This window comes from Callospermophilus lateralis, chromosome 18, assembly GCF_048772815.1.
Source record: "Callospermophilus lateralis isolate mCalLat2 chromosome 18, mCalLat2.hap1, whole genome shotgun sequence".
In the NCBI taxonomy this organism is placed as follows: domain Eukaryota; kingdom Metazoa; phylum Chordata; class Mammalia; order Rodentia; family Sciuridae; genus Callospermophilus; species Callospermophilus lateralis.
The window spans coordinates 5,296,469-5,307,619 of NC_135322.1; the positions used below are offsets into that span (position 1 = coordinate 5,296,469).

At 49.2% G+C, this 11,151-nt stretch overlaps 1 long non-coding RNA gene across 2 annotated transcripts; it reads left to right on the top strand.

Annotated features, from left to right (window-relative positions):
• Window positions 1–746: 746 nt before the first annotated feature.
• On the top strand, window positions 747–10,769 carry LOC143383758 (uncharacterized). Of its 2 annotated transcripts, none has more exons than XR_013089187.2 (3): window positions 747–952; window positions 4,649–4,833; window positions 10,506–10,769. It is a non-coding gene; the product is annotated as an uncharacterized LOC143383758 (long non-coding RNA). The 2 variants fall into 2 exon arrangements; XR_013089188.2 differs by lacking the exon at window positions 10,506–10,769 and adding an exon at window positions 5,956–6,010.
• The last annotated feature ends 382 nt before the right edge of the window (window positions 10,770–11,151 follow it).

Here is an 11,151-nt window from a genome sequence, read left to right on the forward strand (position 1 = left end):
ACCTCCCCAGAGGTCTCGGCATCGGTCCCTCTGTCCCTTCCATCCTCCGATCCTACCTATCCCAGCCCACCTCTCTCCTCCCTCTTGAATCTAGGAGAGGTTCCCAGCTTTTGCAGCCTCTGGACCCCGGAATTCAGATCCCTAGTCCCCTCTTTCAGTGATTCCCAGCCCCCCAGCCCCAAGAACCCAGAAATCCAGGCCCCGCAGCCTCCTCCCTTGGGGACCCTGGAGTCCGGCCCAAGCCCCATCCCCCTCTGGTTCCGCAGACTCACGGCTCCCGCGGCTCCCGCGTCGGGGGAAGGGGTCTCCTCCACTAGCCCCGGGCCCGGCGGGAGGCCGGCCGCCGCCGAGTCCTCTCCATCCTCTCCCGCCTCCGCCGCCCGCGGCCTCTCCCCTTCCTCCCGCCGCCCCGCCATCCTCCTCCCGGTCCCCGCTCCCTCCGGCCGGCGCCTCCCGGCTCTGCGGTCCGGGGCTCCCCTCCCAGGACCCCGCTGGGCAGCGCGGTTCGGACCAGCCCCCTCCCCGGGGGGCCCCCGCCCGGCCCCTCCCCGCTGCCCAGCCCAGTCCGGCCTGGCTTCCCCCCTGCCCCGGAGCTGGCCCCGGTCCAGGGGAAAAAATTCCATCCAGCCCCGGGGAGGAGGAGCGGGGCGGAGGAGGGAGCGGGGAGGGGAGGCCGGGCCAGGGGAGCATGACGCAGGGAGGAGGGAAGGGACAAAAGAGAGGCCGGGAGGCGGCGGGCGGCCGGCGCGCCCACTGCTCCCTCCCTCCTCCCTGGCCAGTCCCCGTCCTCTCGCGGCGGCTTTCCCTCGGTCCCCTCCGCCTCTCCTCCTTCCCTTCTCCGGCCTCCTCCCTCTTCTGGCCAGCCTCGCTCCTGGCCCTGCGCGGTCTCCCGTGCCTCTCTCTCCGCTCGTGTCATTGTGTCATTCTTTCTCTCCTCCTCGCTCCGGTCTCGGTACGTCTGTCCTTCCACTGCCGGCGTGTCTCCGTCCTCGGCGCTGGGGCTCCGGGTCTTCGCGTCTGACTCTCCCTCTCTGCCGGTCCCCCTCCCGGTGTGTCCCCTGCCCGCTCCCGGGGCTCCCTCCTCCCCTTCTCCGGCCTTCTCCTTCCCCCTCTCCTCTCTCCGACACCTTCCCGGGCAGGGTCTGCAGCTCCCGCTCCCTCTCGGCTCTCCCAGCCTCCCTCCCCTCGCGGAGGTTCGGTACCCCCGCCCCCCACCGGGGACTCTTAGGTGAATCAGACCCAAACGCGCCCTTGCAGCGGGAGCTCACGGTGTGACGGGGGAGACAGACCCAGCCGCAGACAGTCCCATTCCGGGGTGCTGGGGTGTGACCGAGGGCGAGACCCGAGGCTGAGAGAGCCGGGGCGGAAGGAATCCTCGCGGCAGGTCCACCTGGGGGGACCTCCAGAGAAGGCGTGGTTGTGGCGTGACCTCCAAGAACCAGAAGTTAGACCTGAATTGTTGAGAGGGGCAGCCGTAAGGGCGTCCCAGGCCCAGGGCACAGCTTAAGCAAAGGCCCAGAGGCAGGAAACCAAGGTGATTCCGGAGGACAACAAAGCAGTCAAGTCTGACTAGAGCGGTAGGGGCCGGGAGCCAAGGAGCGTAGAAGAAGCTGGGGTGAGTGGGCGGGGCCGTGCTCGGCGCGTCCAAGGCCAGGCTGGGAACTTAGTCTTCCCAGAGTGACAGGAGCCACGGAGGCTTGTGAGCCAGGGGAGGGACGGGGAGAGACGGATGGGGTAGGGCCGGCGGGCAGAGAGGACCCCAGGGACTGGGCACTGCTGGGTGGTGGGTGAGGGTGAGGAGCCAGGGGATGGGAGTTGTTCCCAGCGGGGAACCAGGACCAAGAAGAGGGTGGAGGAGAGAGAAGACGCTGTGGGCAGCTTAGAACCTAGGGGAACGTTCGGGGCTGGGCACATTTAGGGAGGACATTCAAGCAGTGGTAGATTTATGGTTCTAGGGCTTCCTCCCACCGAGCCCCCAGACATCCAGTTCCCTGGAGACAACTTATGCTTACAAATTTCCTGCGCATTTTTTCCAGAGGAATTCTTACACCTTTGCAATTTGTTACACCATCCTCCTCTTTCTTGTCCCCAGATGGAATCACGTTATTCTGCACCTTGCTTTAAAAAATAAAAAAATAAAAAAAACACTATGCCCCAAAGATTCACCCACATCCATGCCATTAGAGCTCCCTCGTTTGTTTAAATGGCTCTATATTCCATTTATTTATCCATAATTCATGCAATCAGTTGAGAGACTGGGAGTTGAAACTAATGAATATTGCCTATTCAAATCTTCTGGTTTGTGTATTTTTTTTTAAATTGATTTCATTCAGTGTTTTTAAGCCTCTGAAACCAGCTATTTGATAAATACCTCCAGGTGTTTTAATTTTTTTTTTATAATTACTACAGTGGTGCCCCCTTATTTAGTTCCATTTTCCAAAGTATCAGGTATCCACAATGAACCATAATTTGAAACATTACACAGAAAATTCCAGAAATAGTTGACAAGTTCTAAATTGTGCGTTAATCCAGGCAGTGTAACAAAATCTTGCACCATCGTTTCCGGAACCTCTGTCATCCTGTGGACAGGTGTATCCCCCTGTGTATGCCACATGCCCATTCAGACTTTCAGTAGCTGTCTCAGATTGAGTTAGAAGATTGCCTTTTGTGATACTTCGGGGTTGTGTTTTACACAAACCTTATTATACTTAATAGTGGTCCCCAAGTACAAGGATAGTGATGCTGGTAATTGTATTACAAATATTGTTATAATTGTTCTATCCTATGATTGTTGTTAAGCTCTTACTGTACCTAATTTGTGAATTAAACTTTATCGTATGTATGCATGTATAGAAAAAAAGAAAACATAGAGCATTTGGTACTATCCAAGGTTTTAGATGTTTACTGGGGGTCTTGGAACATATCATGTTCCCCCCGTGGTAAGGGGGGAATACTTGGATGACAGAAATAATAATGTGAGAAACATACCCTTTATTGAATGACTGCTAGGGGCAGTCCCTACACTAAGTATTTGCTATGCATTACATAATTTTTCACATGGCCACCATGTTATTAGAAACAGTTATTATTTACATATGAGAACAAGGGACTTGAGGTTCTGAATAGTGAGTTGCCCAAACTTACAAAGTCAGTAACAGAGCTGGAGACTTGAACCCAGGCCTCTCTGACTGTAAGCACCATGACATGGGGCGGGAGTTCTTCCTCTGTGAAAATGTGCTACTTCTAGGGGTTGATGCTGTGCACATGTGGACTTGTCATGCCCACAAATTCAAAGGACCCTTTCTCAGACCCTGTACTTTAGTATCTGGAATTCTGTCCCTCTGCACTCACCTTAGATGCCCTGTGGTCAGGTCAGAACAGCAGCTGCACAACCATGCTGACCTTGTCCTGCCCTGATCCTGGTGTGTTGTGATTTCGGTGTCTGGGTCTGTCTCTGGGAATACACTGAGGGCACAGTCTAGATCTGAGTCACCTCTGCGTCTTCAAAATCACCCCACATAGGTGTGGCTCAGAGCAGGGTCTCAGGAAAATGTTAAGTGAATGAATCAGGGGATGGGTTGTGCGGGGATTTGGCTGAAGTCCCTGGGATAAGAGAACATCATTCCCATTATCTCCTGAAACATGAGGCCTCCATTCCTATCAGTTGGTAAGTCATGGAGACTACTTTTGCCACCATTCTCTCATGTACACAGTTCCAAATCCTTCAGCCTCTGAGCCTCAGCTATAACAATTCCCACAAAGACTGAGACACTCCCATGAGCCCTGGGGACTCAGGGACCCCTCATTCCCATCCCTCTGAGACTCGAGGCTGGCACTCCTCGCAGACATTGGCTCACAGGCATACTAGACCTTCTCTGCCTCCCTGCAGCCCTTACACATAGAGACTGCTATTCTCTTGACACCCGAGTGTCACCATTCTTGTTCCTGATTGGAACCATACTCCAGTGGAAATTAGAAAATTTCTGCCCTTCACAAGGCCATCCCCAAATTTCTGAAATGGGAACAGCTAAACAGGAAGACAACCTGAACCTGTTCCAAACTAGGTCTGAGTTTAGGACTCCAACATTGATACCATGAAACAGGAGGCAGTGGGTCATAAAGAACATCAAAGTAACACAGAATCCTCCTCGTAGGAGAGATCAAGTCCAAACCCAGGGTGATCCTCGAGCAGCACATAATCCTTACAGGTGGGGTAATCCTCAGACGGGCAGAACATAAAAACGCAGATGATCCAAAGGCAACAGATGCTTCCATGGCACTACTAAATAATCCGAAATGGTCACTTGCTCCTGTGGACTTGTAGGAATTGGAGATGGAGGCATCATTTTTGTTTTGGTGAATGACAAATCCCATTCCCGTTATCTCTTCTGGTCAAGGAGCCTGGGAGATGGGTATGGTTATTTGGGGAGGGTCTCCCCACAGCCTTCATCTTTGCAATGGGCCATACCAACTAATTTTGAAAGACAGCCCACATTCACATGACTTTTAATCTAGTATATTGTTGTAATTATTCTGTTTTTATTATCGTTGATCTCTTGCGGCGTTCAATTTACAAGTTAAACTTTATAATAACTATGTATAGAGAAAAAAGAGTCTACCTAGGATTCAGGACTATCTGTGGTTTCAGGCATCCACCGTGAGTCTTGCAATGTATTCCCAGTGATGAGGGCGTCGACTGTGTTTGAAGGCACAGAAGAGGCATTGGAAAGAAGACCACGTGAAGATGCAGACTGGAGTGAGGCGTCTACATGCCATGGAGCAGAAAGGATTCCTGCCAGCCTCCTTGATTTCCAAATCCCATCCTCCACAACTGTAAGAGAATAAATTTCCATTGAACAATAACATTAGAAATGAGAACAAGTCATGTTGTTCCTATCTACTGTCAATATATTAATGGTCACTTTCAAATGTAAGCATTCTAATGTAACTTGGAGAAGAAATCATTGTCTGTTCAAGGTCAAATTTTATCATTCAGTTGAAGTGTGTGTGTGTGTGTGTGTGTGTGTGTGTGTGTGTGTAATTACATAATTACAGGAGTAAGAGGCTGAAATAATTAATGATTGTGAAAGCCAGCAGGCTGCAGGTGGTTCTTCAGGAGAATGACTCTGAAGTAGATTAGAGTTCAGCAAATTAATTGGGGGAGCCCTCAGAATTCACTTGTGTAGGGGAGCAAACAGGTGAGCCAAGGAGAGGTTGAACGGTGTGCACTTATAGTAAAGGCCTCAACCAATCCCATAGGGAGCTGGGGAGCTGGATGGCTCCACAGACGCATCCTGAATTGGAACAATATAGCTAGGTAGGCCTTATACTGCTCATTGACCTGTTAAACAAAACTCTTTAGGCCAATTAAACTTAGCAGAGTTAATATGAGCAAAGAATGATTCATGAGTTGGGCAGCTCTCAGAACCAGAAGAGGTTCAAAGAGCTCTGTCCAGCAGTGTTAGCAGAGAAATTTCAAAGCCTGAACACAGAAGCAAAACAGAAATCACTTGATTGGCTACAGCCTAGTTTCTGCCTTGCTTGGGCGTGGTGTGGTTAAACATTTGCATTGATTCAGCAGGTCTGATCAATTATCTGCCCGTGATCCCCTGAAGCCTGGCTGTTTGTTACAGTATTACTACCAAGTTAGTGTTATGGTGAGCGTATCCCCCCAAAACACATGTTTTGCCAGGTTAATCCCCAATGCAACAGAGTTGATAGGTGGGCCTGATGGGAGGTGTTTAGGTCATGAGAGATTCATCCTCATGGATAAATTTATACTGATTATAAAAGGGCTTGGGGTTGTGGCTCAGTGGTAGAGTGCTTGCCTAGCAAGCCTGAGGCTCTGGGTTTGATCCCCAATGCTGCAAACAAAAACTAAATAAACAAAATAAAAGAGCTTGAGGTCACAGGTTCAATTTCCCTTGTCTTTCTTACCCTCTTACCTTCCTCCAGTGATGATGAAGCAAGAAGGCCCTGGCCAGATGTTGGCACCTTGCTATTGGGCTTCCCAGACTCCAGAACTGTGAGAAACAAATTTTTTTTTTTTTAACAAAATAAATGCCCCAGTCAGTGATATTCTGTTTAGGAGCACAAAATGGACTAAGACTGTTAGCTTTTCTCTTGTTTGCATACTAAGTTAGGTGGTTTGTTAGGGAACTCAAAGTGCGCCAGCCTTAGGCTCATGGCCTCCTGCTTGTTTTGACTCAGTAGCCCCATCACTGGATGTGTGCGGACCTGGAAGGGGCTGTGACCTCCGTCAGGCAGCTCCCTTGCTCCGAAGGGGGGTCTTTGTGAGGGAGGACTCAACTGCAGGCTCCCAGTCACCAATACTCCCAGCAACTGCATGGACAGTACTCATGTCCAGAGGGGGCAGTCTACCCTCTATGCCATGTCTTTGACACCCAGGAACAATGAACAACTTCCACATAATGAAACAATTCATGCAATAAAACAGTGGTGTGTGTGTGTGTGTGTGTGTGTAGGTATACACTGATATATCAATATCGATATCGATAATAGTAAGGGTGACTCAATTAGATGCTATAATTCGGAAGAATATTTTCTCTTCTTGGAACCAACATGTGGTTATAAAAACTGTAAATGATAACACAAGGCAGAACAGTAAAGACTAGAGAAGATGGAAACCCAGACCTCGTGTTTGTGCTAGGCAGCCTTTGTACAATGGTTTGGCATTCCGGCTTTCATATTACTAAAGGAAATAATCTTTAATAACTGTATTTAATTATTTAGTCATTTAATTCCTTTTGGGATGTACATCTTTTAAGAAAAGGTGTTATTTGAAAGTTCTTTATGTATCTGAAGATGAATTTTAAAAAGATGGATGACTTTGTTGGCTAAAATTTCTTGAAGTGGAAGTAAAACCCTCTAATATCATGTACAGCAACTTCTATGAAAAAATCATCTTTGATCCAGACATTGTAACGAATACAGAGAGCATAAAAGAAACAGGAAAGTTTGGGGAATGAGGTGCCTCAAACGCATTTTGTTCTCACTAATCAAACTTCAAAACAACAGATTTTTAAAAGAATACTTTTAAAACTACATTCTTTATAGTTTTGAGTCCATTGAAGCTAAAACCTTAAATCAAACTGTCAAGTTTGCTACATACTACTGACCACCATTTTCAGAAGTAGAAGATGAGGAATTTTCAAAATTTGCATGAGCTATGATTCTTAAACATTCTTTCTGGAAAACATGTTTTAAAAAATTATTCTTTCTGGAAAACGTGTTTTGAAAAAGTGTTATTTAAATTATACATAGAATTACTGTATGAACTGCCTCAGGATCTTATATGTGAAACATTTGCGCATTAAACAATGAGGCGCCTTGTTAGTTGATTTACGACTACCTTAACTGTAACTCTGCTTGTTGCTGCGATATTTCTGGGTCTTGCCCATAGTGGACAACACAGCACGTATGAATCATGGATGTACATGGAAAGGAAAATCATCATTGATGATGGAATAAGAAAGAGGCTGAGTGAATTAGAAATTACAAGCATCTTATGATTTGTTCTCTCTTCAGTTGTGTCCAGAAATAGAGGGCAGCATCAGGCAGAAGAATTGCTGGTCATTATCAGAAAGATGGTCACATCACATCTGATTATTCTTCAACCAAAATTGACTTATGACCTACGGGAGACTTGGGCATGGCCTTCCCACAGCATCCGAGCACCATGGCGAAGCAGGTCTTCTATGTTTAAAGAGCTACCCGCACAAAAAGGAGGCAGTATACTCTGCAGAAGAGAATCCCCACGTAGCAGGACTTACCCATGGCCAGAGGTACTTGTGGAAAACATGGTTTCTTTGGCGAACTTCCTGAAGAAGCCTCAGACCGACGTGCTCGGAGAGCGGAAGTACATGATGCATGCTGTAGAAGCTTTGCTATTCTGCTTCCACTAAGGTGCTGAAATAGGCGCGCAGCTCTTGAAAGTTGAGAGAGGGATGGAAACCGAGGCATCATATTCACAATGTTGTCAGCCTTCCAGAACGTTCCCAGTGATCTCCACTTCCTGGTGGTCATTCATTCCTTTAGGCAATCTCCCCAAGTATACACTGGCCCTGCTGACTTGAGTATAACCTGGAACATGGCGAGGGATGGGACGTCATTGCCGAGATTTGTCTTGTTGGCAAACTCTTTGGGCTCCCTGGTTTTTCACATATGAATGATTAATGAAGTACGTGGTTATATTGTGAGCTGCCATTTTGGAAAGGCCTATGTGGCAAGACACCGAGGGAAGCCCTTGGCCAACAGCCAGAAAGCAGCCGAGGTTCTCATTCCAATACCTCATGAGGAAACAAATGGTGCCGCAAACCAGTGTGTGAGCTTGGAAATGGGCCATTCCCCAGTGGCATCTTCAGGGGAGATGGGGACCCCGAGTCAGCACCTTGATGCCTGCCTGGTGAGAAACTGTGAGCAGAGGATCAACCTAAGCTGTGCCCAGATTCCCGACCCACGGAAACTATAGGATGATGAATGTGTGCCGTTGTAAGCTGCTTAATTCTGGGGTGATTTGTTACGTAACAGTGGATAGCTTGTATGATTTTGAGATCTTGAAGGTCAGTTGGATTGTTCTATTGTCCTATTTCTCATCCAAGATTTAAGGACGGATTCTACCCAAGTGATCATGTGATGTGTCAAGTGTGTGCAAAAATCTTAGGGAAAAAAACGAGAGGGCAGGACTTTCTCATTTTTGACAGTGTTGCACCAGGTGAATCAACCCTTCTGCTGAAGACAGAAGGACTAAAAGGGTCTTCACAAAAACCCAAAGAACATTTACATGTTAAGGGAGCCTTTAAGATCATGACAGAGACGCTCCTCTGGGGAGGAATTTCCCAGCTGAGATTTAGAAAGGGAGAACTTGGAGAAGCACACAGGGCACTGGAAGCTGTTCAGACCCAGGAGCATTTGCTTATTCTAACGACAGAAAACGAACTGCAGTCTTCAGCAGTCTCCTGGAAGGTAACAAACTGGCAACATGGCACACGGGAGCCTCCGGAAGAAGGTTCTTCAGTGGCAGAAGGGAAAGGATCCCAGACAGATGGGCTCAGGCAAAGCACCAAGGAAGTGCTAACGCAGCAGTCTGGACCTCCGCAGAAACCAAGGGCACTCCAGGGACTTAAGGGAACATAGATCAAAGAAGGGACTAGAAACCACGTGCAGATGGCATGAAGGGGCCTCTGTGGACAGGCAGTGGTGGGCAGCCATGACCACCTGGACCTGATGGGCAGGGAAGAAGGACGGGACCTGAGGCAGGGAGGAGGGTGGGCACCAGTCCCGCTTGTGGACACAGGACAGCGCAGCTGCGGCCAGGACTGTGGGGAGGGACCCAGGGGGCTAAACACCCTGCCTTTCCAAAAGCCCAGCGCTGCCTCCTGCTAATCCCAGAGGGCAAGGGGAGGCCAAGGACACAGTCCTGAGAGGCCAGCCTTCCTGGGGACACCGAGCAGAGGAGAGTGACTAGCAGACATTGCCATTTAGCACCATCCTTGTCGTTTGTTCAGACAGAGAAGCCCACCTGTCTAGCACACAGGGGCACCGTCCCAGGAGCTCAGCTGTCGAGTGGAGTGAGGCCCCCCCCAGTTACGCTCCTAACTAAGCCACCACTGAGCTTGTCACAGGAGACACTGAGATGAAAATGTCAGGGTGACTCCAAGGACCCAAGTCATCGGTGCTTCCTCTTATCATCCTGCCACAGGGTCCCGTGGGCGTTATCTGGAGATGGAGGTGTGAAGAGATTGCCCAGGGAACACTCTGGGTCCACTTCTAATTCTCCTTCATCCCATGGTGTAGCAGCAACCCAATTTCCTCTTAGTAACCGGACCAGTCACCCTAGCCCAGTAGCGAGGGCCCTCTCTCTGCCTTTGGTCCAGCATCACGACTCGCCCCCATGGCCCAGAGGCTCTCTCTGCTCCCTCTTCAAGGAACCAAGACTGTGTCCTCTGGGACAAGTGTTTCTCCTGCAGGCACTAGGAGCCCAAACCCACCCGCTCCAAGGTTGCAATTCAGGAAGTGTAAACGACTAAGCATGAAATTAGGTGTCTCAAAACACAGGCTGAAAGAAACGTAAAGATCTTAACAAAGTTAAAGCTCTCAATTGGCTCCATTTGCACTTCTAGAATCGGACAACACTTTATTCTTCAAAATAGAACGAGCGATCCAATGAGAGCACAGGAGGCTGGTTTTATAGACGGGAGGGCTGAGGAAAGCAGAGACAGACAAAAAGTGGTTTTGCTGCTTCAAAGTTACTTTCCTCGTAAAGGTTAAAGGAGGGGGCTTCCTGGTGGTGCCAGATAGCGCTGGCTGTTAGGGATTTGGCTATTATCCGTCCCTCCTAATTATTCAGAAGATCAGATCAACAGTTTGGTTTTGGCTTGGCGAAGTGGAACTTTAGCGTGAGTGATGCCATTTTGGTCTGGTCTGCTGGGTCAAGTATGGGGACTGAGCCAGACCAATGGCCTCCTGTACATTTTACTTTGCAGGTGGAATAAGCAAGAAGGGCCAGTCCTGCTTCCACTTCTCAGTCTGGACACTGTGTATTCGGGCTCTGGAAATGCTACAGTGCATTGGAGGTGGTTTAGGGAAAATGCTGTTCTGTGGACCCCACCCTGCCCCTCCCTGGGTCCCCCAGATGGCACCACAGCTGAGCCTCCAGTAAGTCCTTCCCCCATGACATTGACTCATCAGCTTCTGGGTGATGGGACATAATTTCACTTCTCTGTCCTCCACGTTCATTTCTGATTCAGTGTGGGGGACCCGCGGGGCTCCTCCTTCAGCTGCCATCATGGTAAAGATAAGGGACTCTTCCAAGATAGCCATAGAGGCTTTCTGACGACTACCATCTGTGTCTTGAGATGGGAATGCAAGGTCTGAGCTTATCTTTCTTTCTTTCTGTACCAGGGATTGAACTCAGAGGCACTCAACCACTGAGCCACATCCCCAGCCCCTTTATTTTATTTAGACACGGGGGTCTCACTGAGTTGCTTAGTACCTCACTTTTCCTGAGGCTGGCTTTGAACTCACGATCCTCCTGCTTCAGCCTCCAGAGCTGCTGGGATTACAGGTGAGTGCCACCGTGCCAGGCCTTATCTTTCTTTTTATTGGTCTCCAAGTCGGTCAGAGGCATAC